The following is a 27,800-nucleotide window of genomic DNA, read 5'->3' as shown; positions in this document are numbered from 1 at the left end:
GGCTCCACCCTCTCTCTCTGTTCGCTCTGCTCTGTTCTTTCTCCCTCCCCCTCCCCTACCATCTTTCTCTCTCTCCTCCCCAAGCCTGTGTGTCCCCATCCCCCCCTTTCCTCAAACAAAGCTCTTTGTAACTAAGTAGTCGTGGCCATGGCTCATGACTCCCCCCCCCCCCCCCCCCCCCCCCGCACCAACCAGTGCCAACACCAGTTTATCATCCTCTCAACAACCACCCTTCCTTCCTTCCTTCCTTCCTTCCTTCCTTCCTTCCTTCCTTCCTTCCTTCCTTCCTTCCTTCCTTCCTTCCTTTCTTTCTTTCTCTTTTTTCAACCTAGTATTTTTGTTAATTCTCTGGGAATTTGATGCACTCCAATCAGACTCACTTCCCAGTCCTTCCATGTCCATCCCCCAACTCTTGTGACCCCACTCCCTATAAAAGTAAAAATAAGGGCTGGAGAGATGGCTCAGAGGTTAAGAGCACTGCTTGCTCTTCCAAAGGTCCTGAGTTCAATTCCCAGCAACCACATGGTGGCTTACAACCATCTGTAATGAGATATGGTGCCCTCTTCTGGCCTGCAGGGACACATGCAGACAGAACACTGTATACATAATAAATAAATAAATCTTAAAAAAAAAAAAGTAAAAATAAAAATAAGAATAAAAAGCCAGGAAGACACTCAGGAGACAGAGGCAGGTGGATCTATGAGTCTGAGGTCATCCTGGTCTACAGAGTGAGTTCCAGGACAGCCAGGGCTACACAGAGAAACCTTGTCTTGAAAAGCGAGAGAGAGAGAGAGAGAGAGAGAGAGAGAGAGAGAGAGAGAGAGAGAGAGAGAGAGAGAGAGAGAGAGAGAGAGAGAGAGAGAGAGAGAGAGAGAGAGAGAGAGAGAGAGAGAGAGAGAGAGAGAGAAATTTACAAATGTGAGTGTGGTGGTCTGAAAGAAAATAGCCCCCAAAGGGATGGATTGGCACTACTAGGAGGTGTGGCCTTGTTGGAGTAGGTGTGGTCTTGTTAGAGGAAGTATATCACTGTGGAGGCGGGCTTTGAGGTCTCATTTACATTCAAGCCACGCCCAGTGAGGCCAGCCACTTCCTGTTGTCTTCTGATCAAGATGTAGCCAGCAGCTTGTCTGCCTGAATGCCGCTGTGCCCACTGCCATTCTCCCAGCCATGATGATAATGGACTAAGCGTCTGAACTGTAAACGAGCCCCCACAATTCAATGTTTTTCCTTTGTAGAAGTTGCTGAGGTCATGGTGTCTCTTCACAGCAATAGACACCCTACCTAAGACAATGGTTTTGTTCAGAGTGAGTTAACTTCCTGCTATTTCTCTAACGACGTCCCGCGTTGATCCTAGAGGGGAGGGCTGGGAGAGGGTGGGCGTGCCTTGGCCATGAATCACAAGATCGGCAATCGCCCAAGTGCATTTTACTAACGGTCTCGATCATGAATCCCGTTGGTCGCTGTTCGGGAAGATCACTGGTCCATTTTGTCAATGCAGTTCAGATAAGTGGTCTTCATGATTTTCTAACCTCTTTGCCCCATCCTTTCTTTCTCTTACTGTTCAGCATCTGGAGAAATTTCTACATGATCTCTCTATAGTGTGCCTAGAAGAAAGAAAAAAATTCTTGGTGTTTAAATTCAAAACAACACCCTCTCTCATGCTAAGGATCAAATCCAGGGCCTTGTGGTGGGCTGTGCCCTCTGCTCTTGAGCTCCAGCCCAGCCCAAGTTCAATGACTTAAATCTTTAGCATATTCAGTTCACTTTCATGGGCAAGATAGTTCAACCATTTTTTTTTCTGTTATTGTAAACGTTTGTTCTAAAATTAAAAGCGTGGGTCTGAAGAGATGGCTCAGCAGTTAAGAGCACTGGCTGCTCTTGCTAAGGACCTCAGTTCAGTCCCCGGCACCCACAGGAGTCTGTGACTCCATTTCCAGGGGATCCTTCTACCTTCCAGGAGCAGGAAGCATGAAAGTGGTGTGTGTGTGTGTGTGTGTGTGTGTGTGTGTGTGTGTGTGTATATATATATATATATATATATATATATATATATATATATATATGCAAGACACACAGAAAACAAACAAACAAAAATACATCTTTTCCTTTTCTTTTTTCTTTTCTTTCCTTTTCTTTTCTTTTCTTTTTTCTTTTTTTCTTTTTTCTTTTTTTTTGAGACAGGATTGATTTCTCTGTGTAACAGCCCTGGCTGTCCTAGAACTTGCTCTGTAAATCAGAATGGCCTCAAACTCACAGAGATCTGACTGCCTCCCCAGTGCTGGGATTAAAGGCACATGCTATACATGCTATCACTGCCTGACATATAAATAAATCTTTAAAAAACAAAATTAAGAGCAAAAGAAAAAGAGAACCTTAGAGGCCAAGTCAGGGGCCAACAAACTACAACTAGGAGGGTTAAAGTTTTGTAAAATAAAGTTTTATTGAAACACAGCTATGTCCATGTGGTTCTGTGCGTCTGTGACTGCTTTGCACTTAGAACAAGCAGAGTTGAATTGCAAGAAACTGATCTGCACAGACTAAAATATTTGCTGTTGGCCTCTTTCAGTACTTTTTCTGACTCTTGCTAGTTAAGTTCTAGAGAGGAAGAAGGGGGGGAGAGAGGCTCTCTCCCCACAAAAGGAGGTAAGCTTGGTCTGCAGAGAAAAAGGTTGGTGTTGAATTTAAGAGCCTATGACTAGAGCTTAGAGCATCCTGGGCCCTGGAGAACAGGCAGAGCGCGGAGTTGGAACAGAAATCAGGGATCTCAAGGTAGACCTTCTGGTAGACCATTATCTTTAATTCTGGTTCTTCTAGGTGTTGTGAAGAAGTCATTACTATTTTGTGAGCTTGTGTGCACCTATGTGTGTTGACATCATAATGCTGCTGGTCCTAGAAAGGGGGGGTGGGAAGAAAGGAAGGGATGGGTGTACACTGGACATTCATCATGTGTGGGTATGCAGGAGGTGTCCACGTGAGTGTGGCCACCAGAGCTTGACATCTGCTGTTTTCTTTGATCTCAGTGGCTCTCAACCTCTTCTTTTTAAAGTTGGTGCCCGCTAGTGGCTGACAGACTGGCTGACCAGCTAGCCCTCCCAAGAGTCTTCTCCCTGTTTCCCTGACTTCTGTTCTAGGGCTAAGGGTGCATGGGCGACCACTACGCTCAGCCTTTTTACATGGGTGTTGGGGGTCTGAACTCAGGTCCTTGTGCTTACACACCAGGTACTTTACCAACGGATCCATCTCCCCAGCCCAGAGTCCTTGTGGATGGAAGAGACAGCCTGTTTTCCATCAGATAATTGCTGCTGCTTGGGAACGAAGTTCCGCTGTTCTGAGATACAAGGTGACAGCGGTTTAGGACAATGACTGGAGGTCTTCCGCTGCCTTTTCGGAGTCTGCACCAGGACACTGTAGAAGATGACAGCAAATGCCTGATCACTCTGTGCCTTCAGTCTTGAAGGGGAGCGAGGCAGGTTCCATGTTGCCGGTTGCTCCTCAAGTGACTGGCATGTCTGTGTGGAGTTAAGCGGGAGCGTGACCCAAAGTAAAAGAGACAGATGTCAAATAAAGACAAGGATGGCATCTTCCCTGCGTTTAGGTACCTGAGGACATAAGTGAGGAGTCAGCGCTTTTCAGTGAAGGCAGTTCCTAAGTGCCTGTTATGCAATCGGTGGGAAGAGAAACAGTCTCTGAACTCCGGCAAAGACAAAGGATGTCACGTGGCTCAGATGCCCCATCCTCGATGCCAGGATAATTTTTTGGAGCCCTATTTCAGAACTTAAGCAGAAAGAGAAGACAGATCTTTGGCTAAGTGGTTCCCAAAAAGTGTTAAGGGGACTGCTGAGAGGGTGACAGCTATCTGATGGCAAACCGGGTCTCTGGGCTGCTGCTTCGGGAATTCTGCCTAGGACAGGATCCCAGTGCTGGGGGGCTCCTGCTGCGTGATGAACATTCTGCCTCTGTGCTGTCCAGCCACCAGCTACACACAGACCATAACTATGTAGCCCTTGAAGGATCGTTCACACAGCCTGAATTCTCACTTTCCTTTTTAATGTACAGGAAGCTTTTTTCAGAGACCTTGCAGAATGCTCGCCTTTGGCTTGCTAGAGCATTGTGAGTCTGGAGAGGCAAAATGTTACAGATTGTGAGTCAAAATCCCCTTGGGCTATTTAAACCCATAAAGAGCCATCTACCTTAACTTTTATATTTGACCCAATGAGCATGCTTGTGCTGGGTAAAATTTATGGAAACACAGAAACTTAGGAGACCACCTCTGGGCTCCAGCGACACTAGAGCAAAAAATGCCACATCCGAAACCTAAGGCTTTAGCTTTTCTGCGACCCTGAAGCTCCCGCCAATATAACTGGTGAATATCTTGATCTGACTTTTTGATGTTGTTCTGCGGCTACAAAAGGTCATGCAGTCTTTTCTATTGTGGGATGTGTTATTGCAAGGTAACCTGGATCTCTCATCAGGCCATGATCTCTTACATTAAGCTAGGAATAAACTTTCCCTTTTTCTCCCCTTTAAAGTAGAATTTGTAATTTCACATGGATACATCTGATACCTTTTAATTTATAAGTTAAATAGCCCCAGGGTTGGGATACAGCTCAGTGGTAGGTAGACAGCTTGCATGAGCCCTAGGTTCTGACCCAGAGCAGGAGGGAAAGCAGAGAAGGGGGAGAAGAGGAAGGGAGAGGAGGGGAGGAGAGGGGAGAGGAGGGAAGGGGAGGGGAGGGGGGAAGTGAGGAAGCCCGCCAGCTACAGTTCCGGTGCAAGACACTAGATTGCTTTCCAGGTACCAAGTGTTCTCATACCACTTCAAAATTAAAAGGGATGACTAAAGGCCTGGCTTCGGGAACAGTGGACAGCGTCATCGTGGCCTGTTTTTGTTAAGTTCCCTCAGCATTGTCTCTGGAGAGAATTCTTGAGCGTTCTGGCAAGTTCTCAGACATAAATAACATCAGAGAGGGCGCCTCTGAAGCAAAACACAGGTTGCTTGACACGAAGATGTGGATGCCTCATGAGCTTTGATTTCATCGTTATGACTCGCCTGACGCTGCTGTGGGAAGCGGGACAAAAAAAAAAAAAAGAGTCCTGAGATGAGGAAAAGCAGAAAGAAAAGGAAACAGACAAGCCCCAAGTAAGGAGAGGAGGGTGCCGAGTTGGGGCGGGGCGGGGCAGCATCCTCGCTGCTGGCTCTTCCTGCCCAGCCCTGCGATCCCTCCCCTTCGCCGCGCTCAGCTGTATTTGGCCGCTCCATCCCTTCTTTCCTCCGGTGAAAGCCTGTAATTACAAACACCAGGTGCGGCGGCTCGCTCTCCTCTCCGGTGACTCCATCAGTCCGAGCGGTGAACGGTAATTTGCCAACCACCATCGAAGTTTCCTTTCAAAAGCAGGATGCGCTGGGTGTCATGTTACATCACTCAGAAGCCTGAGACAATAGAAGGGGAAATAGAATTTACCCCGGGAACAAAGGAGTCTGCAGCTCACTTTTCTCTAGCCCTGGCGAGGGGAGGATTGACTGCTGCCTCTGCGCCGGACAGCGCCTGCCCAGAACCTGGAAGGGAAGGGGCCGAAGCCTGGGCACCGGGTGCTGCGGCGCCCCAAGTGCCTAAGGGCGTTATTTGTTCCAAGGCCAAATTAGAGTGAAGCAACCACACAACAGGCTGTAAGTGGGCACCCCAGGACGATTGAGATGCTCTTAAAGGCAGACTTCTTAGGTTCACATCCTACTGGTCACACGCCTTCCCAAACCCTCTTCATTTACATAATGATGACGATCCCCGGGCCCCTCCCCTTCTCTCTCTCTCTCCCTCCTCTCCTATATCTGTTGTCTTTCCCCCTCCCAACCCTCCTGGCTCTTCCTCCTTTTTATTTGCCATGCTGGAGATCAGACCTACGGCCTCCTGTATACTAGATAAGCACTCTGAGCTTAGCCATATACCCAGCCCAGTCAGGTGTCCCAGTGTTATTTGGAAGATTGTAACGACAGGACTCAGTAAGTACCTGACTATGCTAGGATAGACAGACAGGTGGACTATAAATGCCAGCCTTGTGCTGGTATCTGTTTGATTGCTTTGCCTGGCTCCATGCTACCAGGCTGAGGCCAGGGAGCAAGCAGCCAGTGTGTGGCATCCGGTATCATCTTGAGTCTTTTCTGTGTCCCCCGCTTCTGGAGGTTTCAGCCCGTCTTTCCCCCTCTTCTCTGTCACCGTCTGGAGGCCTGAGGACCATCTGAACGGTCAGGATGGAAAGTCTGTGCCCTATGAATGGACATAGACAAGGAAGTAATTAGTAACTGGCTTTCACCCCAGGTGACAAAGGGATGGGCAGATGACAACTGTGACTCAAACACTGGGGACTCTAGGCTGTAAGTGTTCCGTGTGTCTCCTCTGAGTTTTCTCAGGAGTGGGCTAATGAGTGCCAGATCCCACCAGGGCTGCCACAGATCCCAAGGTGTCACGGCAAGGGAGGGTCTTGGGTCCCCTCCAGACCAATGCATTTTTTTGGTGGGGGGGGGGGTTCGAGACAGGGTTTCTCAGTGTAGTTTTGGTGCCTTTCCTGGATCTCGCTCTGTAGTCCAGGCTGGCCTCGAACTCACAGAGATCCGCCTGGCTCTGCCTCCCAAGGGCTGGGATTAAAGGTGTGCACCACCACCACCCAGCCGACCAATGCATTTTCTGAGGAGCCACTTCCGTAGGACTTGGCAGTCCTTTTCTAGAGGCTGGGCTTCCCTAGGGCCCTGTCTCACCGCCCTTCTGTGGTCCTGCTGCCTCTGAGGAGTTGGTGGGATGCCTGGCTGTTTTTCTCTTGCTCAGAAGTCAAGGACTGGAAATAGTGATGTGTGGCACCTGGGAGGGAGGGGGCCCCATGAGGGACAGTGATAAGGATTATTGGGGCCTCTTTGGGAATTTGCCTTCCCCGGGGAGTTAGGGTCCGCAGGTTCTTACCTTGAAAAGTCCAAGCATGTAATTCATGGACACAGAGGTTGAGTTTTAGAGAGTGGTTTATAGATGTATAGGTGGGAGCTTGAATGTGTGTGTGTGCGTGTGTGCGTGTGTGCGTGTGTGCGTGTGTGCGTGTGTGCGTGTGTGTGTGTGTGTGTGTGTGTGTGTGTGTGCGCGCGCGCGTGTGCGCGCGCACACGGGAACTTCCTGTGTAGCAGGAAGGGGCCCAGGAATTAGGGGACAATTGAGCTGCTAGCCTGGAGCGTACTTTGAAAGGACTTATGACAGAAACCTGGGTGAGGGGTAAGGAGGGGTGAGCTGCAGGTCCAGTTGGCCCAGCCAGGTGTCTAGGTGGCCCCTCTCAGTTTCAAGCATGAAGCTGCATACAGGCCAGGCAGAGGGTATCTTTAGGAGACAAGAAAGACACGGGAAACACAGCTCTCTTCTGCACCTCTGGCCTCTGCCAAGGGCATTCTCCAACTGCTGCTTTGGAGTCCCTGCCCTACCTTATAGCCAGAAGGTGTCTCCAGTCCTGCCCGGCCCAGCGGTCCCTCAGCCGCTTACAAAAGAATCATTCAGAGGCTTGATATTAATTATCAACTGGATGGCCTATGGCTCAAGCCTCTTGCTAGCTAGCTCTTTTAACCCATTCCTATGTATCTATAAGTTGCCACATGGCCGTGGCTTACTGGTATTTTCACATCTTGCTTCTCCTGGCGGTGGCTGGCATCTCTCTCCCCTCAACCTTTCTTCTTCCTGTCTCTCTTTAATTTCCCACCTAGCTATAACCTGACTTGCCACAGGCCAACGGCTTAATTTATCAACGAGTCAGAGCAACACATATTCACAGCGTACAGAAAGACATCCCCCAGCACTACCTGGCCAGTTTCTATGTCCTGTTCTCGTCAGGAAGACCAGACACCTTAGCTTGGATGGAGAGTGTGACACTGAGCCCACAAGACCTCCTGACCTCTGTGACAGCTGTGCACGCTGTCCATCCACTGTTTAAAGACTAATCACAATTGACTGGTTACAATTTCAGCCCAAATTCAGTCTAAGTGACACAGTTCATAGCCACATGCTGGCAAAGTCAGTAGTCCTGGCCTGTAGAGAGAGTGGCCCTGGCCCTCACTCCTCAGGGGTGGCCTGAGCATCACAGCGCTGCTTCTGTACCTCCAAAGGTGGAGAGTCCCCCCTCCCCAAAAGTTAGTTCACAGGTAATTTTTCCAGCCGTGCTCCCATGGTGTAGTCTTTTTGAGTGGAAAAGATAAAATGATGGATTCGAGCTGAAGAATCAGATGAACCTGGGGAACGGCTTCTGCTGTGGCCTGAAGTATCCCTGGCTGGTCGCTCTGACTCTCCATGATCCACAAGCAATCACGTCTGAGAATCAGGTCACCCCGTCTACACAACAGTGTGGCTCCCCATGTGAGCCTTCCACAGGCATGGAATGATGACCACGCAGGCTCTGTAGCGGTGAGGGACAGAGAACTCAGCTAGATTTCCATAGATTTCAGGGGGTCAGGAAGGATGCGGTACTGGAACTCCGAGACCACACAAATCTTCCCGCTCCCATGGGAGTCTCTGGTGTGCACCTCACATCTGCCTAAATGAAAAGTCCTTAGGGATAGCATTAGTGACTCTTTGGGATGACTAGGCCGACCCTGTGGACATCACCCCTGCCTGGTTCTCTTGTGTTTTACAAAGACAGTTGCACATCACAGCCTGACTTCCCTGAGCCCTTCTTGGCCCAGCATAACTGCATGGAGCATGAGAGCACGCCTCAGATGGGGCTGTGTCTGCCGTCTCCATAGCAACACCATTACTCAAGGAAATCTCCCTATACAGCAGGTCCTAAGTTAAGAACTGACCCATGTTTTCCCTGGGGTGGAGCTAACATTTCAATCAGCTGCCACTCCCCTACCCATTCCACATTCACTGGCCCATCTTCTCCGTACGGCATCCATGACATTTCCTGAAGAGCAGCAAACTTTATTCCCTACAGTTAGCTCTGGGGCCTGCAGAAATGGTTAAATGTTGAATAATATCTCCTACTTAAATACTGGGTATGAGATACCACACTCAAAGCCTCTATTGGTGACCCAGCTTTATTTTACATGTCCTTTTTCTCTACATCAGAAGTTGGCACCTACCCAAGTCAAAGGCACCTACCCAAAGTCAAAGGCACCTACCCAAGTCAAAGGCACCTACCCAAGTCAAAGGTACCTACCCAAGTCAAAGCAGCTACCCAAGTCAAAGCAGCTATCTCATAGTCTAACAAGGGAGCTCAGCCCAGCAAGGATTCATGATAATGGACATTGAGTAGCCAGCCAATCAGATCTCCTCTCTTGGGGAACTGGGACTAACGTAAGTTATCCATTTGTTGGTGGCAGATACTTATATTTTGTTTTGATATGTGACTTCCCCCTCTCACTGGCTTACAGTAACATAAGCTTATTTTTTCCAAACACACTATGTGTAAATTATAAACCACCAGTTGTGGCTCTGTCCATGTGCAGTTCACTCCGGGACCTAGGAAAATGGAGTGTCTCCTTCACGGAGCTGGGCCAAGTCTGTGGCCAGGGAGGGGAGAGCAGAAGCACTTGGTTAAGTTATCTTCTTGGAAGACTCAAACTCACATGGCCAGAGCAAACCTCATGGCCAGCCTGATATCCATGCATAACCCTTCCAAAGGAATGTCCCATCAAGAAGGCCATGGTATAGCTTGAATAAAATACAATAGCTAGGGTACCTGTCAGGGGAGTGTACATGTTTTAGGGTTTCTACTGCTGTGAAGAGACACCATGACTGTGGCAACTCTTATAAAGGAGAACATTTAATTGGGGCTGGCTTACAGTTCAGAGGTTCAGTCCATTATCATCATGGTGGGACATGGCGGCATGCAGGCAGACACGATGTTGGAGAGTTAGCTGAGAGTTCTACATATTTCAGGGAACAGGAAGTGGTCTGTCTCACTGGGTGTGACCTGAGCATATATGAAACCACAAAGCCCGCCTCCACAGTGACATGCTTCCTCCAACAAGGCCACGCCCACTCCAGCAAAGCCACACCTCCTAATAGTGCCACTCCCCTTGGGGGCCATTTTCTTTCAAACCACCAACAGTACACATCTGAATTTTCAAATATTACCCTTTCCATCTATTTACCCACAATCTACAGTTAGTTGTGGACTAAATTTGCCATTTAATATAGAAATTACTGAATGGCAAGATGGGACTATGGTGGGAGACATCACAGAAGCCGGGTGGAGTAGCTTCTGTTGGTTTTAATGCAGCAGCACTGTTTACCGGGAGAGAAAAGCCAGGAGGCACAACAAAACCCACTACGAGAGTTTGTTAGGAGGAGGGAGGGACAGGAAAGGATGTGATCAGGCCTGTTTGAAAGACATGTGCAGGGGCTGGAGGGATGGATCAGAGGTTAAGAGCACTGGCTTTTCTTCAGGAGGTCCTGAGTTCAATTCCCATCAACTACATGATGGCTCACAACCATCTGTAATAAGATCTAGTGCCCTCTTCTGGCCTGAAGGCATACATGCTGGCATGCGCATAGATTGCATGATCACGCTGCATGCAAATTACGCGATCATGTAATGGACTATATATTGTATATAGTTATTGTACTTTTGTATATAGTTTTTCTTTTGTTAGTTATAACCTTTTGCTTTTTTTTCTTTTTATTAAAATAGAAAAGGGGAAATGTGGTGGTATTCTAATTGTACTGAAATGTGATTTTGATTGTATGTTAATAAATAAAGTTGCCCGGTGGTCAGAGCTATTAGAGCCATAGCAAGAGTGTGGCGGTGGTGGCACACGCCTTTAATCCCAGCACTTGGTAGAAGAGCTAGGTAGATCTCTGTGTGTTCAGGGATACAGCCAGCATTGGAGACATACGCCTTTAAGACCTGGGGGGCTGTACATACAGACAGTGATGAGGCAGTGACGTGTTTGGGTTTACAACCAATGAGAAGGCAGAATGACTGGAAAATCGACTTACACACAGGAAGTAACTCTCTTTCGGGAAGCTAGGAGCTCGCAGGAGGAAGGGTAAAATTTTAGCTCTGAGCTCTGACCTCTTGGCTTTCTCTTTTACATTGGTTCTGTGTTTTTTATTTAATAAGACGGTTGGTTACATCTACATCTGTTCCTTACTTAATAAGACGGTTGGTTACATCTACATCCCAGGGCTTACATGTAGGATGTAAGGCCCTGGGATGACTAATTGTTTTGCCAGCACATACAGAGTCATGTAGCTGGGGGAGTGGCTAGTGGCCACAAATTCCAACACCTTTTACCTGTGATCCCAGTACTTGGGAGAAGGATGCTGAGTTTGAGTCAAGCCATGGCTACATAGTGAAACCTATTTCAAAAACAAAGCATCTTGGGCTGGAGAGATGGCTTAGAGAGGTGACGAGCACTGGCTGTTCTTCTAGAGGTCCTGAGTTCAATTCCCAGCAACCACAGGGTGGCTCACAACCATCTGTAATGAGATCTGGTGCCCTCTTCTGGCATGCAGGCAGACATGTAGCCAAACAATAAGAAATAATCAACAGCCATAATGGAGATGGCCTGGACTTTGAAACATAACCAGCAATAGTGGACAGGCTCTGCTAGGAAGATGCTCACCCATTTTTGAGAAATACACCACGTGAGGCAGGGCACACTGGGACACACATGTAACATCTGGATGTGTATTCTGGGAAAGCGGTGAGGTCCATGACAGCAGGCAGCTGACACAGACTGTTGCTTGGCCTATACATATTAGCTAGTTTTCTGTTGCTACGATCAGATACTGTAACTGTGGCAGCTACTGGAGTTGGTCTTGGCATATAGTTCCAGAGGGGTAAGAGGCCATCATGACAGGAAAGCATAGCAGGAAGCTGAGAGTTCACATCCTCAAGTGCAAACGGAAGTAGAGAGAGCAAGCTGGAATCAGGGCAAGGTTACAGAGTCTCCCCCAGTGATGGACTTCTGCCAGGAAGACTCTACCACCTCACCCCACCCCCAAACAGCACCATGGACTGCTACAGGAGGCCTGTCAGTGATGACCACTCAGACCCAGTTTATAGCCAATTGAAAGTCTTTATTCCAACCAGCTGGGACTACACTCAGGCATTCTGGGACCCAAGTGTAGCCCCCTAAGCATTTAGAGCAAGGGGCTTTTAAGGAAAAATGGCTTGGTATTTAGCTCAGCAGCTGCCAGGGGGGAGATTTGCACAAGCAAGCCGCTTAACAGAAGTTAAATTAGCTGGGGCAACCTGGCCCCAGATCCTGGAATAGAGTTGGGTAGTTTTCCATAGGTTTCTCCATCAAGATCAAACCTGATATGGCCTCAACGAGAATACAAGACGGGGGGATCTCTGCACTGTCTTGCCCTTCACACAACTGGGGACTAAGTGTTCAAATCCTGAACCCTGGAGGGTATTTCTCATTCAAACCCACCATACCCCACCATGGATGCTAAGGACAGATCCTTCCTCTCGTTACCTGCATCTACCCATTTCCAACCTGTTTTGTAGCCTACACACACACACACACACACACACACACACACACACACACACACACACACCACACACACACACAAATTCTTAATGGATTGAAAAAATACATGTATGTGTGGTGTCCATGAAAGTTCATGCATTTGTATGCATGTGGGCTCATACTCTCCTCTTTTTTTATTGAGGGAACGGTCTCTTGCTGAATGCAGAACCCACTGATTCTGATTGGTCTAAGCTAGCCAGCTTGCTTTTGTTCTGGAATTACAGGTAGCCACGATGTCTGGCCAGCATTTACATGGATTCTAGGGATCAAAACTCTGGTCCTGAGTCTTGTGGATAAGCAGGTGTTTTATCAACTGAGCTATATCCCTAGCCCTCTAGTAGACTTTATATACACTTCATTGTTGGCTGAAAGAAACCAGTCAATAAAAAGGCCCACACTATTTTTTTGTTTTCTTTCTTTCTTTTTTTCTTTCCTGTGTGGCAGGCACTGTGCTAGGTGTCTTATAGATTTATTTTCTATCACTTTCTTGGAGAAGACAAGCATGGAAAAGCAAATTGCTGGTAAATAAGACCCACAGACGCTATTCCTTGGCTATTTAGAAAATTTAAATGGGAAGTCAGGAACTATTATCATCACAGGAATTGGTCATTGATTCTTACCAACTAACAGGAACAGGAAATAACCTTTTGGCTTTCCTGTCTCTGTCTTTGGCTAGGGCTGGTGAGACAGGAAGAGAAAAAGAGATACTCAATACATTGTAAATAAGGCTGGTACTCTTCAGTGTTGGGGAGATGGCTCAGTGGATAAGAGCACTTGCTATACATGGAAGAGAACTCAAGTTCAAATCCCCAGCAACTATGTAAAAGCTGGACTGGTAATGCTGTAACCCCTGGATTGAAAGGACAGGTAGACCAGTGTAGCCAAAATGGCAAGCTTCATGTCAGTCTCAAGAGTCTCTGACACAGAAGAGGAAGGCAGAGAGTGACCGAGAAGACAATGTATTCGAGCCTCTGAGTGTCGTGGGCCCATGCACGTCACCACTGCATACATACACCAAAACACATAAATCATAAAGCAGAAACAATGAAAAAAATAAGACTGGTAATCTTTTTAAAAAAAATGATGCTGGGAAAGTGGTGCATCCATGGGCAAAAGGATGAAGTTGGATGCTCATATCAAGCACATAGACTTAAACAGGTTCCACGACCCAAATGAGTGGATTTGTGCAATAGCTGTAGAAGCAGCTTGAAAATATCCACCTAACATTTATGTCATACCAAAAATAATTATTAATAAACTAGATTGAGGTGATTACAAAGTACCTGCTATTCATTGTAAGAAACATGAAAAAAATAGCAGGACCATCAATTGAGATGGTTTCAACTTTGACTCCATCTTCTGCTGCTTCATTTGGAAGCTGGGGTCGAGGCTGCCTGCAACAGTGCTCAAATGTAAACAGGAAACTCCAACAGCATTTGTGGTTTGGGCCCTCTGCACTCATGTGCTTGACCCAGTATGCACAGTTCAAGTTAGATCCTGACTATTGACATCTGCTGGCCCACAGCTAGCCAGGCCAGCAAGGTGGTACTCGACATGAAAAATACTTTCCCACTATGCCCAGTTCTGCCAGAATCATGGCCATGTCTGTAAATCTCTACTTCTGGCTTCCAGAACATTCTACTCAGGTTATATAGCAGGTGCATGTTCTTGACCAAGCAGCCAAACAACATCACTTATCACAGCTAGATTTAGGGTGGACTGTTGAGGTCAGGATGGTGATTCTTGTGTATTATTACTATGTATTATTACCATATTCTTGTGTAAAATGCTTTGGAGTAATCCTTCTGTACACTGTGTATTACTCTCATTGGTTAATAAAAAGCTGACAGGCCAGTAGCCAGACAGGAAGTATAGGCAGGATAGTCAGACACAGAGAACTCTGGGAGGAAGAAGGAAAGAATCAGGAGAGATTCCAGTCAGCCACCAAGCAGGAAGACCATATAGAAAATGAGATAAAAAGCCATGAGCCATGTGAGGCATAGATAGAAATATGGGTTAATTTAAGTGCAAGAGCTAGCTAGTAACAAGCCTGAGCTTTTGGCCAAGCATTTATAAATAACATTAAGCCTCCAAGTCAATTATTTGGGAAGCGGCTGCCAGGTACTTGGGAACAGGCAAGCAGGAGAGAAACATTTGACTATATATGGCACCCAATGTAGATCCATTTAAGACCTGAGAAAGCTTTAAAAAGGTTCCAAATGCACAGAAACAGAGCCACACTGGGCTTCCTAGTTTCTCATGCCAGCGGTGGTGCAGAGATGCATATCCTGCCAATTACCCACGAGATGGAGCCAGCTGATAATCGCCATGAGCTAAGCAGTGTGGTGGGTTTCTGCAGTCTCTCACATGGGTCACACTATAGAGAGGTGGTTCTCAGCTGTTGCCTTTAGATTTGAGCTTTGAGCGCCAGCTCGCTGCATGACAAACTTGGGGTTTTGCTCATGCAGGCAGAAAAGGTTACAGATACACAGTCAGGACAGATTCAGATGGAAAAAAAAACCCTCTAAACAGGTTACAGTGTATTTAAAAATATATATAGGCTTTGGAGAGAAAAGAAAAAGAGTATATAAAAATAGTTTAAGAAAAAATAGTAAAGTCCTTTAAAAATAGAGTAATAAAAAATATTATTAAAGCCACATTAAGATGGGAAATACCGTGTCTGGATTCTGTATGTTATTGTGTTGTCTTCAAATTTTTTGGCTGCTAAGAGACACTAGGTTATAGAAACTGCTATATTAAGCCAACCTATATATTTAAAAAATATCTTGACTTCAAAATTTAAGTCAAAAGGTATCTTACTTTGGGGAAGAGGTTATGCTTTTGTTTTCACAGAAAATGAGAGGCTATGGATTCATTCTGGGCTAAGAAAAATCAGGTTTGATTGAAGAAGATCCCCTAAAAAATCTGCAATGGGAATGGATGGCCCAGGTGATCCAACATCTCAGAGCACCTCTGTTGCAGTTTCTTCTGAGTTCTGAATCCAGAACAGCTTCAAGGAGGCTGGCTAAGATGGTCCAATCCACAACTGCTCCAGCCAAGACTTAACCATTGTCCTAGATTTTCTCAGTGTCCCTCAAAAATAACAGCACTCCCCAAACAACAGGAAGTAATCTGGAGAATGATGCCCACATTCCCCCCCACACACACCAAATAAATTATGGATATTTGTCGCTCTTTGGGGGTTTGATTACAAATTGTTATTGGTCATAGTCAGGAAAAAAGCTAAACAAAAGAGGTAAATTCAAAGATATCTTTCTAAAGGAAAAATGGGGGTAGGATATAGAAATGCTAGGATAAAAGGGTAGATTATTGAATCTACTTTAATCCAAAAATATAACTGTTACTCTCAAAATATTTTACATTGGTATAGATTTTAGTTTATTGATACAAATTTAAAGTTATTTCTGTAATGCTGTGTGTTTCTATTCTTGTTTGGGATATTGTGCTTAAGCAATTCATTTAAAAATATATAGTTAAGGAATACAGGTTAGTAGTTAGTCATTCTGTAACAGTCAACTTACAGTTATGTTAGGTGTGTTTTCAAGGCCATACACAGATATATTTAAGTAGATAGATGGTCTTCAAACATTTTAAAGACCTACAGAATATGACATTTAATATATTTAATAACCTAAGGCTTTTCATGACAGTGAAGCACTCCTGCTCCTGGCAGCCCCGATCTACTTCTGAGAAGATAATGGGCATCAAAACAAAACAAAACAAAACAAAACAAAAACAAAAACAAAAACAAAAAAACAAAACCAAAAAAAAAAAAAACTCCATATGGAGTTTACTTTCTTTATGGCATAAGCTAGCTATTAGGGCAAGAAACTGCTGCCCTTGCCTCAACTGCTGACATTATACTCTCCAAACTGGACCAGTAAGACACAAGAAAGGTGACTGGCAAACTTTGCCAAGACAAGGTAGGACAGTCCTTCAGAATTCCCTGCTTCACAGCTGTCAGATATGCTAGGCCTGTAGACCAGAGTTAGATGCCCCAACATTACAGAGGAACTTTGGGTGACTGTCCAGGCAGTGAGATGTCCCCATCATTGGTAACATTTCACCCTTCTGGGGTCTTTGATGGAGTTGAAAGATAAAAGGTAAATTAGACACAAAGCTTTAGACTCACAAAGAAGATAAATGATAGAGTATTTTCTCTAATTTTGTCAAATATAAATGGACTGGATATTGTAACTGTAATTCTTTTTTTTTTTTTTCTTTTTTTTTTTTTAATACTTGGAAACATTTCCATATAATATTTGACACAGAAATCATCAAATAGAAGTATACAATGTTGACAGGAGGCAGTACATTTATAATTTATAACCCCAAATGTATTTATAAATTAGAAATGGAAAGATCTACAAATGAAATTATGAAGGTTCACCAAAGTCATTTAATCTGTCAGTTTCTCATTCATTTTTATGTCTTAATAATATTCTATTGTATGCATAAGCCACATTTTATTTCTCTCCAGTATTTGATAGCTATTTGAGTTGTTTTAATTTTTTTACTATTAGCAACACACTGCTGTAAACCTTCATGTACATGTTTCATAGGTGCATATTTTCAGTAGTTTGAGGTTATATTCCTAAGGGTAGAATTGTTGAGTAACAGAGTAACAATGTTTTGCATTTTGACCAACCACCAGACTGTTTTGCCAAAGTGGCACACCATTTTACAATCTCACCAAATCCTTGTTTTTAAGGCTCTGATTTTTGTACAAAAGCATTCAATCATTCTGTCAGACCAAACCAGGAAAAGTAAGCTATAGTTCAGAGCTGTTCTATTCCATTTACTATGCAAAGCCAATCTTGGCGTTTGCAACTGTCAGCCCTTTTGAGTATTCTTGCAGTGTTCACCTTTTCCTCCACCACTTTTTTTTTCTTCTTTTTTTCTGGTTTATTTCTATCTATTACAAATGTTTAAAAAATCCTCCATCAACACTGCTGATAGCAGCAGAACCTTGAGAAATATACCTTTAGTTTGCCTCAGAAAAGGAACACATATTGTACTGTAAAGTTTATAAAATTGGCGCAAAACATTGTAATAATGTTACAATACCAGTTTTAAGAGTTCAGTAACTAATGGGGAGCCGATGGGATACATGCAGAACTGTGAAAGCGATCTCACTTAGCCAGCTGTACACGTAGACTGTAAATCTACATTCAAATCATTTCTGAACTAAGACTATCATCTCAGTTTATCTGTTGAGGTCAACCAGGAAACCCTAGAATATACCTTGATTTTTGCAAAAAAACAAAATAGGGGGAGGGGTTTCTTCAGCATTTCAGTCCACAAGTGGTAACTGTAATTCTTAACTGTTCTGTTTTATGTGTGTGTGTGTGTGTGTGTGTGTGTGTGTGTGTGTATAGTTTTACTATGGTTTTTTTTTTTTTAAAAAAAAACCTTCCTTTTTAATTAGACGAAAGGGGGGAAATACTGTGGAATAATCCTTCTGCACACAGTAATATGTATTACTCTCATTGGTTAATAAAAAGCTGACAGGCCAGTAGCCAGGCAGGAAGTATAGGTGGGACAGCCAGACGCAGAGGGCTCTGAGAAGAGGAAGGGCAGAGTCAGGAGAGACGTCAACCAGCCTCTCAGCAGGCAGGATATATAGAAAATGAGGTAACAAGCCATGAGCCACATGGCAAAGTATAGACAAATATCAGTTAAGTGTAAAAGCTAGTAACAAGACTGAGCTATTGGCCAAGCATTTATAAGTAATATTATGCTTCTGAGTCAATTATTTGGGAAGTGGCTGCCAGGTTTTTGGGAAAAGGCAGGCGGGAGAGGAATGTCTGGCTACAGTAAAATTCCACCAAGTCTGAGGGGGAAGCAAGCTGATAAACAGGAGTCAAAACTCTTTTCAAGAAGCAAAAGACATAAAAGGCCTTTTTCACAGGGCCTGTGCTTCAGTGTAAACTTCTCATCCAAGGGTTTGCGGGTAGGAAGTTCCTGTTGAGACTAACATCTTCATTGCCCTCTGCTGCCATATTCTCCTTTGCTCAGCTATTGCTTTTGCATAGAACCCTGGTCAACTGGGCTTATGCAATCCCACTGCACTTAACTTTTTTCTCCCAGATGCAGAACCCTGCCCCCTTGCTGTGAGTGTCTTAGTTGGGATTTTATTGCTGTGAAGAGACACCATGAGTCTTATAAAGGAAACTCTTATACAGGAAAACATTTAATTGGAGCTGGCTTACAATTTCAGAAGTTTGGTCCATTATCACCATGGTGGAACATGGCAGTGTGCAGGCAGATATGGTGCTGGAGAAGGAGCTAAGAGTCCTACATCGTGATCCACAAGCAAAATAAGAAAAAAATGGGCATAGCTTGAGCATATGAGACCTGAAAGCCTGTCCTTACAGTGACATACATATTCTAACAAGGCCACGTCTCCTAACAGTGCCAATCCCTATGGGCCAAACATTCAAACACACGAGTCTATGGGGTCCAAAACCTATTCAAACCATCACTGTGAGCATTTATAGCATGACACCATTTCATATGGCTTATCATCCCTGCTATGGTGGGGTACACCTTTAATTCCAGCACTTAGGAGATGGAGGTCAGTGGATCTCAGTGAGTTCAAGGCCAGCCTGATTTACACAGTTCTGAGCCAGCCAGGGCTACATAGTGAAAAACCTTGTCTAAAAACAACAAAAACCCCTCAGATTAACTGGCACAGTAGGAGACAAGACTACCCTTGGCACACACAAGACCAACCTCTTGTTCTGCACAGACTCACATGTAACTGTTCAATCAAATGCAAAAGGGATCCCTCAGGAAAGACTGAGTTTGTTCTTTCAGGTTTCCTTGAACTCTCATGTGACTTGTTTTGGCCAATGAAACAGTCCAGGAAGGGGTAATATCAAGAGCAAATATCTAAGAGTCTAGGGTTTGAATGAGACAGGTACATTCTGGGGATAGCCAGATGTGTGGCCAAGGCAGGAGAGAAAGGGAGGCGAGTCTAGGCAACCAGAGGAACCAGACATTAGAAGCTTTGTAGAGCATCACAGGGATGTCTTTGAGACAGGGTCACGGGTGACCTAGGTGGCCTCAGACTTGGTATATATCAGAAGACCTTAACTTTCTGATCCTCTGCCTCCCCGTCCCAAGTGCTAAGGTTATGGGTGTGCCCTCAGCCCAGGTTGTCATGTTGTGCTGGGCAAGCACTCTACAGAGCTGCAGGCCAAGTCGCAGCACAGGGATTTGAAGGGAGGGTTAACTGTGTGCCCAGGGGAGGCAAGAGAGGGTGCAGGCTTCCCTAGGAGGAGCTGAACTTTCAATGGGAACTTCTCAACATAACAGTCACGGCCAAGTGTTTTTGTTTTCAAAGCTTCCAGGGGGTTAGTAATAGAGGGAGGGCAGTAAAACTCTTCCTCAAGTTCAGTTGCTTCCAACACACAGTGATAGAGGACAACGGAGGTTGTTTATCCCTTCCTTCCCCTAACTCAACCCCCCACACCCCCACACCCCCAAGGAGCTAGTAAAAGTACAGTGGAGGCTGAGGAGACCAATGTACCAAGTGACGACAGTAGCCATCACTCTACTATAAAGCATATAGATGATTTACGGTGCCTAATTTCATTTTCATGTCAGAAAAGTGGCATTTTCTCAACTTCAAAGAATTGTAACCTTGTTTGGAGCTTTAAAACAACCATCTTCCAGTCTGAGGCTTTGTATCCTCTTCTCCATGGTCCCTTTGTTTCTTCCTGTCAGCCACAGGAAAATGTCAAGTTCACTATTGAACTTCATTAAGTAACTTCAAGTCGCAGGGTACAATCATTTTCCCATGAGAGCCCCCAATTTTTATACTTGAACAAAAGATCTTTAAACAAAAATATTTGACATTCAGCCCAGGAAATCAGAATACAAGCAGTTCCAGCAGAGCCGACCCTGTAATCTTCAAAACCTAACACTCCATTCTTAGCACACTGTGGAGACTTGATCTCCCTTGGTGAAGCCTTGTTCCTCCTGGACTGAAACTTCTCAGATAGCTCTGGTCTCCAAGCCTGCATGCCTCTCTGAAGGTCAAGGTGACTATGGAATTGACTCTGAATAAGGACATGAGCCTACGCAATACACTTCAAACCACACAGCGGCAGTACCTAGGGTGCTGCAAGTCAGGAGAGCTTATACAGCAGAGAGACCCCAGGGACATGGAAGGGTGCAGACTGGATTTCAGAATTCTCCGAAGCATTCACGGAAGTCCTAAATCAGACTGTAGTCTGCGATTGTGTGTATTTAAAACATAAACAAAGGATAGTGTGGGGGTGGGGGTGGGGGATTTTGACTCTAGATCTGCAAGTAAACATTTAAAAAGAAAGCCAAGTCCATTTCCTTTCTGTGACACACACAAAGGCAGTTTTAGGGCATTCAGGAAGTCTTAAGGCCTCTTTCATTCATTTCATGCAGCAGGTGCCTAAGGAAGGCAGAGGTGGTCACTTCCATGGATAACTACTCACTTTGCCTAATGATGAGCTTTTTAAAACTATCACCTCCTATAAACCTGAACCGTACTATATCTACTATAATCACCAAAACTGTGTAGTCTTTTTAAAAATGTTCTTAAAATGTTAGTGTAAAAAGGTTCCCACAGTTCTAAGTAGTTAAAAGTTAAATAATTGATAATAACTATGTTCTCCGCATAATAAACAGTGGCTCTTAAAAATCTTTTGTTAAACAGAATCAGAACACAGTCAAGACTGTTTTATATACTGAAGACAAGGATACCATGGAATGGTCTAATATCAGGCATGTGCAGCCACAAACTGGCAAGCCCTGGGATTTTTTTAATCCTATACCATTTTGCCAGTCATTACCAAGACAAACATAATAGTAAAATATAAGTTAAAAGAGACTTTTAGGGGTTGGGGATTTAGCTCAGTGGTAGAGCACTTGCCTAGCAAGCATAATGCCCTGGGTTCGGTCCTCAGCTCGGGGGGGGGGGGGGGGGGGGGATATTTTTAGCCGGGTGGTGGTGTTGCACACCTTTAATCCCAGCACTCAGAAGGCAGAGCCAGGCGGATCTCTGTGAGTTCGAGGCCAGCCTGGGCTACCACGTGAGTTCCAGGAAAGATGCAAAGCTTTTCTTTTTTCAAGAAACCCTGTCTCGAAAAACCAAAAAAAAAAAAAAATTTTTTTTAGAAAATCAATCAAATGGCCAATTAGTTTGACATCCAGAAGGAAAGCTGAATTTAATGAACAGTTATCGTCACAGAAATTTTCAAAGACTGAGTTGGACCCCCAACACCAAAACTCTAATAAAATATTACAAAGAACTTTCTACTCATCTCAATTGTGCATTTCAAAATGAATCCTTTGTGTGTGTGTGTGTGTGTGTGTGTGTGTGTGTGTGTGTGTGTGTTGCACATGTTGCAGATGTGTGTAGAGATCAGAGGCTAGCTCTGTGGAGTTCGCTCTCTCCATGGCTCCCAAGGATTGAACTCATGTTGCCAGCATACCTGATGAGCGATCTTGGGGATCACAACATAAGATTCTCTTACAATCATCAGTCTACTGTCCATGATAGAACACTGCTCTGAACATTTCAGCACGGCGCCATCTCCTTCCCTCACTGCTACTGGAAAAACACATCTCACGGATCAACATACTAGGAATTGCCTGTTATTAAACTCCATACTTGCAAATTTGCTCAGGTATGTACCTCTATATGGATATATACATGTAGTTTTCTCTTTAAAACCTCTCACCCATCCCAAGGACACACAAATAAAGTACAGTGAGAAATACCAGCTGCTGACACTCTGGTTGGTTAAAAACAACTCATTTCAAAGGGTGTCAAATCGAAGAGTTTATTCTTTCCTAGATTGATAGTGGTCAAATACTGGAAATCCGCTGGTTCAAATTAACTTCTGGAAAACACTTTGTATGTGGTTGTAAAGACAGCTGTAGATGGAGCTCTTTGGTCAGGAAGATGCAAGCCTGTGCCTAAAATCTACAGCCATGACGCTCCTGGAGTAGCTAATCAAGTCAGGCAACAATGCAACTATTATCATAAAACAGAATTTTATAAAAAGCCTTCGAACATAAACACACAGTGTAAACCTCATGCTGACCCCAGGCAATCAGTGAAGCAAACTCTTCTATCCGGCCATGTGGTGGGTATTTGTGGCAAACTTTCTGTTCTCTAACACAGTTCAAGAATATTATCTTCAATTAGAATCCCATTGGATTTGACAGCAAGTCCAATCTGAGTTATTAAGAGCTAACAAGGAAAGGAACATTTTAAAATACTAGATGTCAGCAAGCATCGAGTCAAAGTAGCTTGCAACTTACAGAACTTCCATTAATTACCTGCTCAGTTTTCAAACTTCTAATTGTGGAAGTGAAGACCAGACTTGGAAATCTGAGGTCATTTTGAGACATGGGTGAACATATGAGATAACCACTATAGCCAATCATTAGGAGGAGCCGAGCAAGCACCTCCCTTCTGCATCCTCCTCCCAGACACATACACACCAGGGCTACTCCTAGCTGCCAGTCCTTCTCCAGACCACTTCCGATTCCCAGTCTCCACTCTCCTTGTCCAAGAGGAACAACAGCTAACTGGCTTCCTTATTTCTGGAGTCTCTATAACAGTAATCACCAACCCAGTCTTTGTGATTATCAATCATCTCCCTAAAATTAGGGGCAATTCTAGTTCAAATAATGATTTTATTGATCTGATCAATTTACCACGTTCCACTAGGAAGATTCTCTTAAGATCACTCAATAATAAATCCCCAGATCTCTGGATTCCTCAATACCGCACACACGCCCTTGCAGCAAACAATCATAAACACACACGTTATGCAATTGCCTGTTTTATTTAGTGGCACTGATTTTGCAAACTAGAATCTCTACGTTCCATCTCACATACAATCTGTGACCATTCACAGGCTGAATGCAGTTTTTCAAAGAACTAGAAAACAAAAGTACATTCTTAAAATTAGAACTAAATTCACATATTTCTTTGGACCAGGAAATGGTACATAATACAAAATATACATTTATGGAATTTCTTTAAAACTGTGGGTCACATAAACTGCAAAGTGGAGAATTCTGTTACATATTATGTTTAAGAAAAATATTTCTGCAGTTCTTACATTGATTAAGTTTAAAAAACTGAATTTATGTATAATGCAACATGCTTTTAACATGTACATGTCTCCCCACTCAAAACACTCATATAAATGAAGTGAAATAATTACAATTATAAAACTAATCAATGCTGGGCATCACTGCTACACGGTACCTTCCTGCAGATATGCTATGGCGTTATTTCAGGGCTAGCCAGGTAAGATAATGAATTCTGTTTCTACTTCCACAAACACAAATCAAGCTAGAACTGAACATGAAATTTTGGCAACAAATTTAACAACCATTTTTCAATGTAATTATGCTATCTTTTGTAGCAATATCAATAATCTTCTACATTGCTATGTAAGACCTTATTTTAAACATTCTTTTTAAAGTACGTAATTCCTTAGCATCTGAAATTAAGTTAGTATTTAATGAAAATCTTAAAACCTGAGTGAGACCTGACAGCTAACGTGTTGGTAACATATTAAGCTACACTCTGGAGGGTCAGGAGCACACCAGACACATTCAATTTCCATTTCGCTTTTTGTTGTTGAGATTCAGGAGTAGCAAACCTTAAAAGACATCAACCTCCCTAACTGGCCTAATCACCGTTCTTCCCCCTTTACAAATAGGTTCCCACAACACAGGACCTCAGGAAAGAAACAAAAAACAAAAACAAAAACAAAATAGCCAATCAACCCAAACCAAAAGCCCCTCATACGAGATTCCCGCCAGGTGCCCACTCACCTCCTTACTGTTTTCAAAGTCAAACAATTCCTTCGGATGGATTTTTATGCTCTTGGAATATCTGGGGCTCTGCTGGAGGATGGTGACCTATTACAATGGAGGGTCTTGACCAGGCCAAGCAGACATTCTTGGGGAGTTATATACACCATCTGCACTTTCCCAGGTGCAGTCAGCCCTCAAAGGGTTGTGACCCCCAAAAGTTTAAGGAGCCCCTCAAGAACAAACCTGCACTATTCAATGTATGCAAACAAGATCTAATTTTGTCCTATAGCTCTCCAATTTCTACACACACTAGCTCACTTCAGACAGGACCACACAGACACACAGAGTGCTCAGCAGTCTTTCATTAGTCAGGACTAGATAAAATGAACAATTATCCTAAACATTCAATGAGAAGGCAGCCAGGAGAGAGTGGGATTTGGAGCAATGTCGAGCAGAGGGGTGGGTTTGGGTGAATAAACACTCTGTTTCTCAAGTTGCTTGTGTTGAATCAGTGACAAACAGCAGATCAGAAAAGCAAACTCACTTGCCTCTGGCTGACTTCTGTGACACTCAGTTCTGGAACAATGACAGCCAGGTCCAAAGCAATCATAGTGCCTCTCCCCCACTATCCCACATCCTGAGTTTTCTTGCTTTCAACCAAGTATAATAAAGTATTAATTGGCCTTGATGAGGTAATAAATGGCTTTTCTGGTTCAAGAGAATAGAACTGGCCTTTCTATTTAAGTGTGGGGGGGGGCACCCAAGAGAGGGGAGGAAATGGAAGCTGGGGCCGACAGTTCATGAATAATACGAAGAAAACCGGTCATTTACTGTTATTTCAACTTAAACAACTTTCCCGTCTTGTAAAAGCAACTGCAATTTGAATACCATTTGATTTTTTCAGGGGGGAGGGGGAGGACAAGGTTTCTCTGTGTAGCCTTGTCTGCCCTGGAACTTGCTCTGTAGCCCAGGCTGGCCTTGAACTCAAGAAGATCTGCCTGCCTCTGCCTCCCAAGTGCTGGGATTAAAGCTGTGTACCACCATGCCTGGCTCTATCTGAGTTTTCTGACACTCCACCATGCCGTTTCAATGGATAGGAAGAAAGCAGAAGCCAGTAGCTGAATACAGGGCACATAAAAAGGAAAGACTTTATGCTGAGTTGACTCTAGATGGAAAATGCCCATTTGACAATACAGCAGAACCAACGCCGGTCACACTGCATTCTACCAGTAATAATGTTTAGCTGAGTTACTAACATAGTATTACACATTTAGGAAAACATGTTCTTAAATATTTCAAGCATATTCTGAAATAATATATAATTTAAGACAACTGCAAACCAAAACACATAGCACATTATTGGAGGATATAAAGTGAAATCAGGCTTCTAAAATTAAAGACTTTCAAATGTCTGAAAGACAATCTAATTAGAAGACTAACAAGTTTAAAATGGTCATCTCATTATCTCATCACCAGAATATGTGAGAATATATAACATCCTTGAAGGTCCCTCCAAACAAAAAAACCTCAAATGAGAAACATTTACATGCTATAAAATATTTACAACTTTTAGGATACCAAATTCTATACTGTAAAACCAGCCAAGTTTGAACTAGAAGTGTAACATGAAATTAGAAATTAAAACAAAACCAATTAATCAGTCTTTTGTTCAGCAAGGACAGGCAGTAAGTATGGCTACTCTAAATACTAATCCACATGAGCTAGCACAACCATTTCCTATGAACACTGGTGCTGTACCACGAAGACCACAGTTTTACTTAAGGTAGAAGCTGCAGGAGGCTCTAAGCTGAGATCCCACCTGTATCCTGGGGGTTGGAGAACTCTAGGACATCCATCCATTCCTTGCTTGTGACTTGCTGCTGTCGGTAGGGAAAGTCAAGGCCATTTCTTACAGATAACCAAGTACTCTGTCCAAATGCTAAGACACACCTCAGCAGTCCAATGTACTCTTACGCTGAGCATAATCTATTGGATAATTTCAACTTTGGGGGAGAAGAAACAATTTGGGGGAATAAAGGAAAAGCAACTATTCCTGCAGGTAGTGACCTACTTTGTTGAAGAAAGTCCTAGGTAAGGAGGGGGTGGGCAATGCATTTTTCTTTATATGAATGATCCACTTATAATACATACACTGGATTCTAAATTCTGCCCTGAGAACAAGGACCTACTTCATCTCTCTACGGTCCTCCAGGGACTTAACCTAGAACAGTATTTTGGTAACATTTAACACTTTGTGGAAAAGCTGAGCTTAGCTGGTTTAACATGTTCAGTCACTGTAAGCAGTTCTGTAATTCAAACTATTTGTATCATGTAACTCATTATTCTTTCATTTTTTAAAAAAATTTTTTTTTTCAGATGGGGCGTCAGTCACTTAGTAGGCCAGTGTAGTCTCAAACCTATGATCCTCCTGCTTCAGCTTCCCGAGTGCTAAGACTGCAGACAGAGCCCCCACAAGTGGCTTTTCCACCCCAAGTTGCTGATACTCTGTGGTATAAGAAGCACAGCTGCTCGGTTATCTAGTCAAATAAATGCACAGTAACTGAAGATGCTTGAGAAGTATTCTGAAGCCAAGAGTGACCACTTGGGTTTTTATGAAGTTTATGTTATCAGAACACTTTTGTTATAAGCGGAAGGACATCCCACAAGAAAGTGAAAATCAGATGAGACAGGGTCTCACTGTGTAGCCCTGGCTGTCCGGGAACTATGCAGACCAACCCACACCTGCCTCGAACTCAGAGGTGCCCCTGCCACAGCCTCCAGAGTGCTGGAATTAGAGGCGTGCACCACCATGCCTCACTTATTTTATTTTTATGATCACTTGTTAAAACAGTAAGAGATATGAAAAATAGGAGTGGGGGAGGGATTGAGATAGGGTTTCTCTGTGTACCCTGTCTATCCTGGAACTCGATCTATAGACCATGCTGGCCTTGAACTCAGAAATTTACCTGCCTTTGCCTCCCAAGTGCTGGGATGAAAGGTGTGCGCTGGCTTCCTCAAAAATTTTAATGTAAATTAGCAAAAGCCTGCTCTGCAGAACTGAATTTTTCACTAACGTGAAAGTACACTCTGCATTTTATGTTACCATCACAGAAGAACTTTCCCCCTCTACATAAAACAGAACAAAACAAAAAGTCACACATCCAGATTTTTTTTTTGTGGCATTTGTCCTGAGATGTTAATTAGCAGGAAACGGGACAGGGATCAAGACTGAAGTGTACCATGCAGGCATGAACATTCCCTCCAAAAGTGTTGCTGGCTTCTACCACAGCCATTTTTCCAGGAAGTAGTCCAAATCTGCTTTTACAATGCATACCTCCTTCCTGTAGTTCTATAATGCAAAATGATTGCCAATACAGTGCTGCCTCATGTGGGAAGACTGAGTATTCTCAGATCACAGTGCTTCTTACTCCAGCCTTCAAAATTA

The 27,800-nt window shown here is 44.0% G+C and overlaps 1 long non-coding RNA gene across 3 annotated transcripts; it reads right to left on the bottom strand.

Annotated features, from left to right (window-relative positions):
- Positions 1–667: 667 nt before the first annotated feature.
- On the bottom strand, positions 668–21,471 carry LOC121822378 (uncharacterized). 3 transcript variants are annotated; one of them, XR_006063440.2, is made up of 4 exons: positions 20,177–21,471; positions 6,007–6,263; positions 3,217–5,431; positions 668–1,604 (listed from the first exon to the last, which is right to left on the bottom strand). It is a non-coding gene; the product is annotated as an uncharacterized LOC121822378 (long non-coding RNA). The 3 variants fall into 3 exon arrangements; XR_013044368.1 differs by lacking the exon at positions 668–1,604 and having other exon boundaries at positions 2,053–3,509; positions 3,600–5,431; XR_013044367.1 differs by lacking the exon at positions 668–1,604 and having other exon boundaries at positions 2,053–5,431.
- Positions 21,472–27,800: the final 6,329 nt, after the last annotated feature.

Source organism: Peromyscus maniculatus, chromosome 14 (assembly GCF_049852395.1).
Source record: "Peromyscus maniculatus bairdii isolate BWxNUB_F1_BW_parent chromosome 14, HU_Pman_BW_mat_3.1, whole genome shotgun sequence".
NCBI classification, from domain to species: Eukaryota; Metazoa; Chordata; class Mammalia; order Rodentia; family Cricetidae; genus Peromyscus; species Peromyscus maniculatus.
Note: the sequence above shows the minus strand (reverse complement) of the source record. Positions and strands in the feature narration are given on the sequence as shown.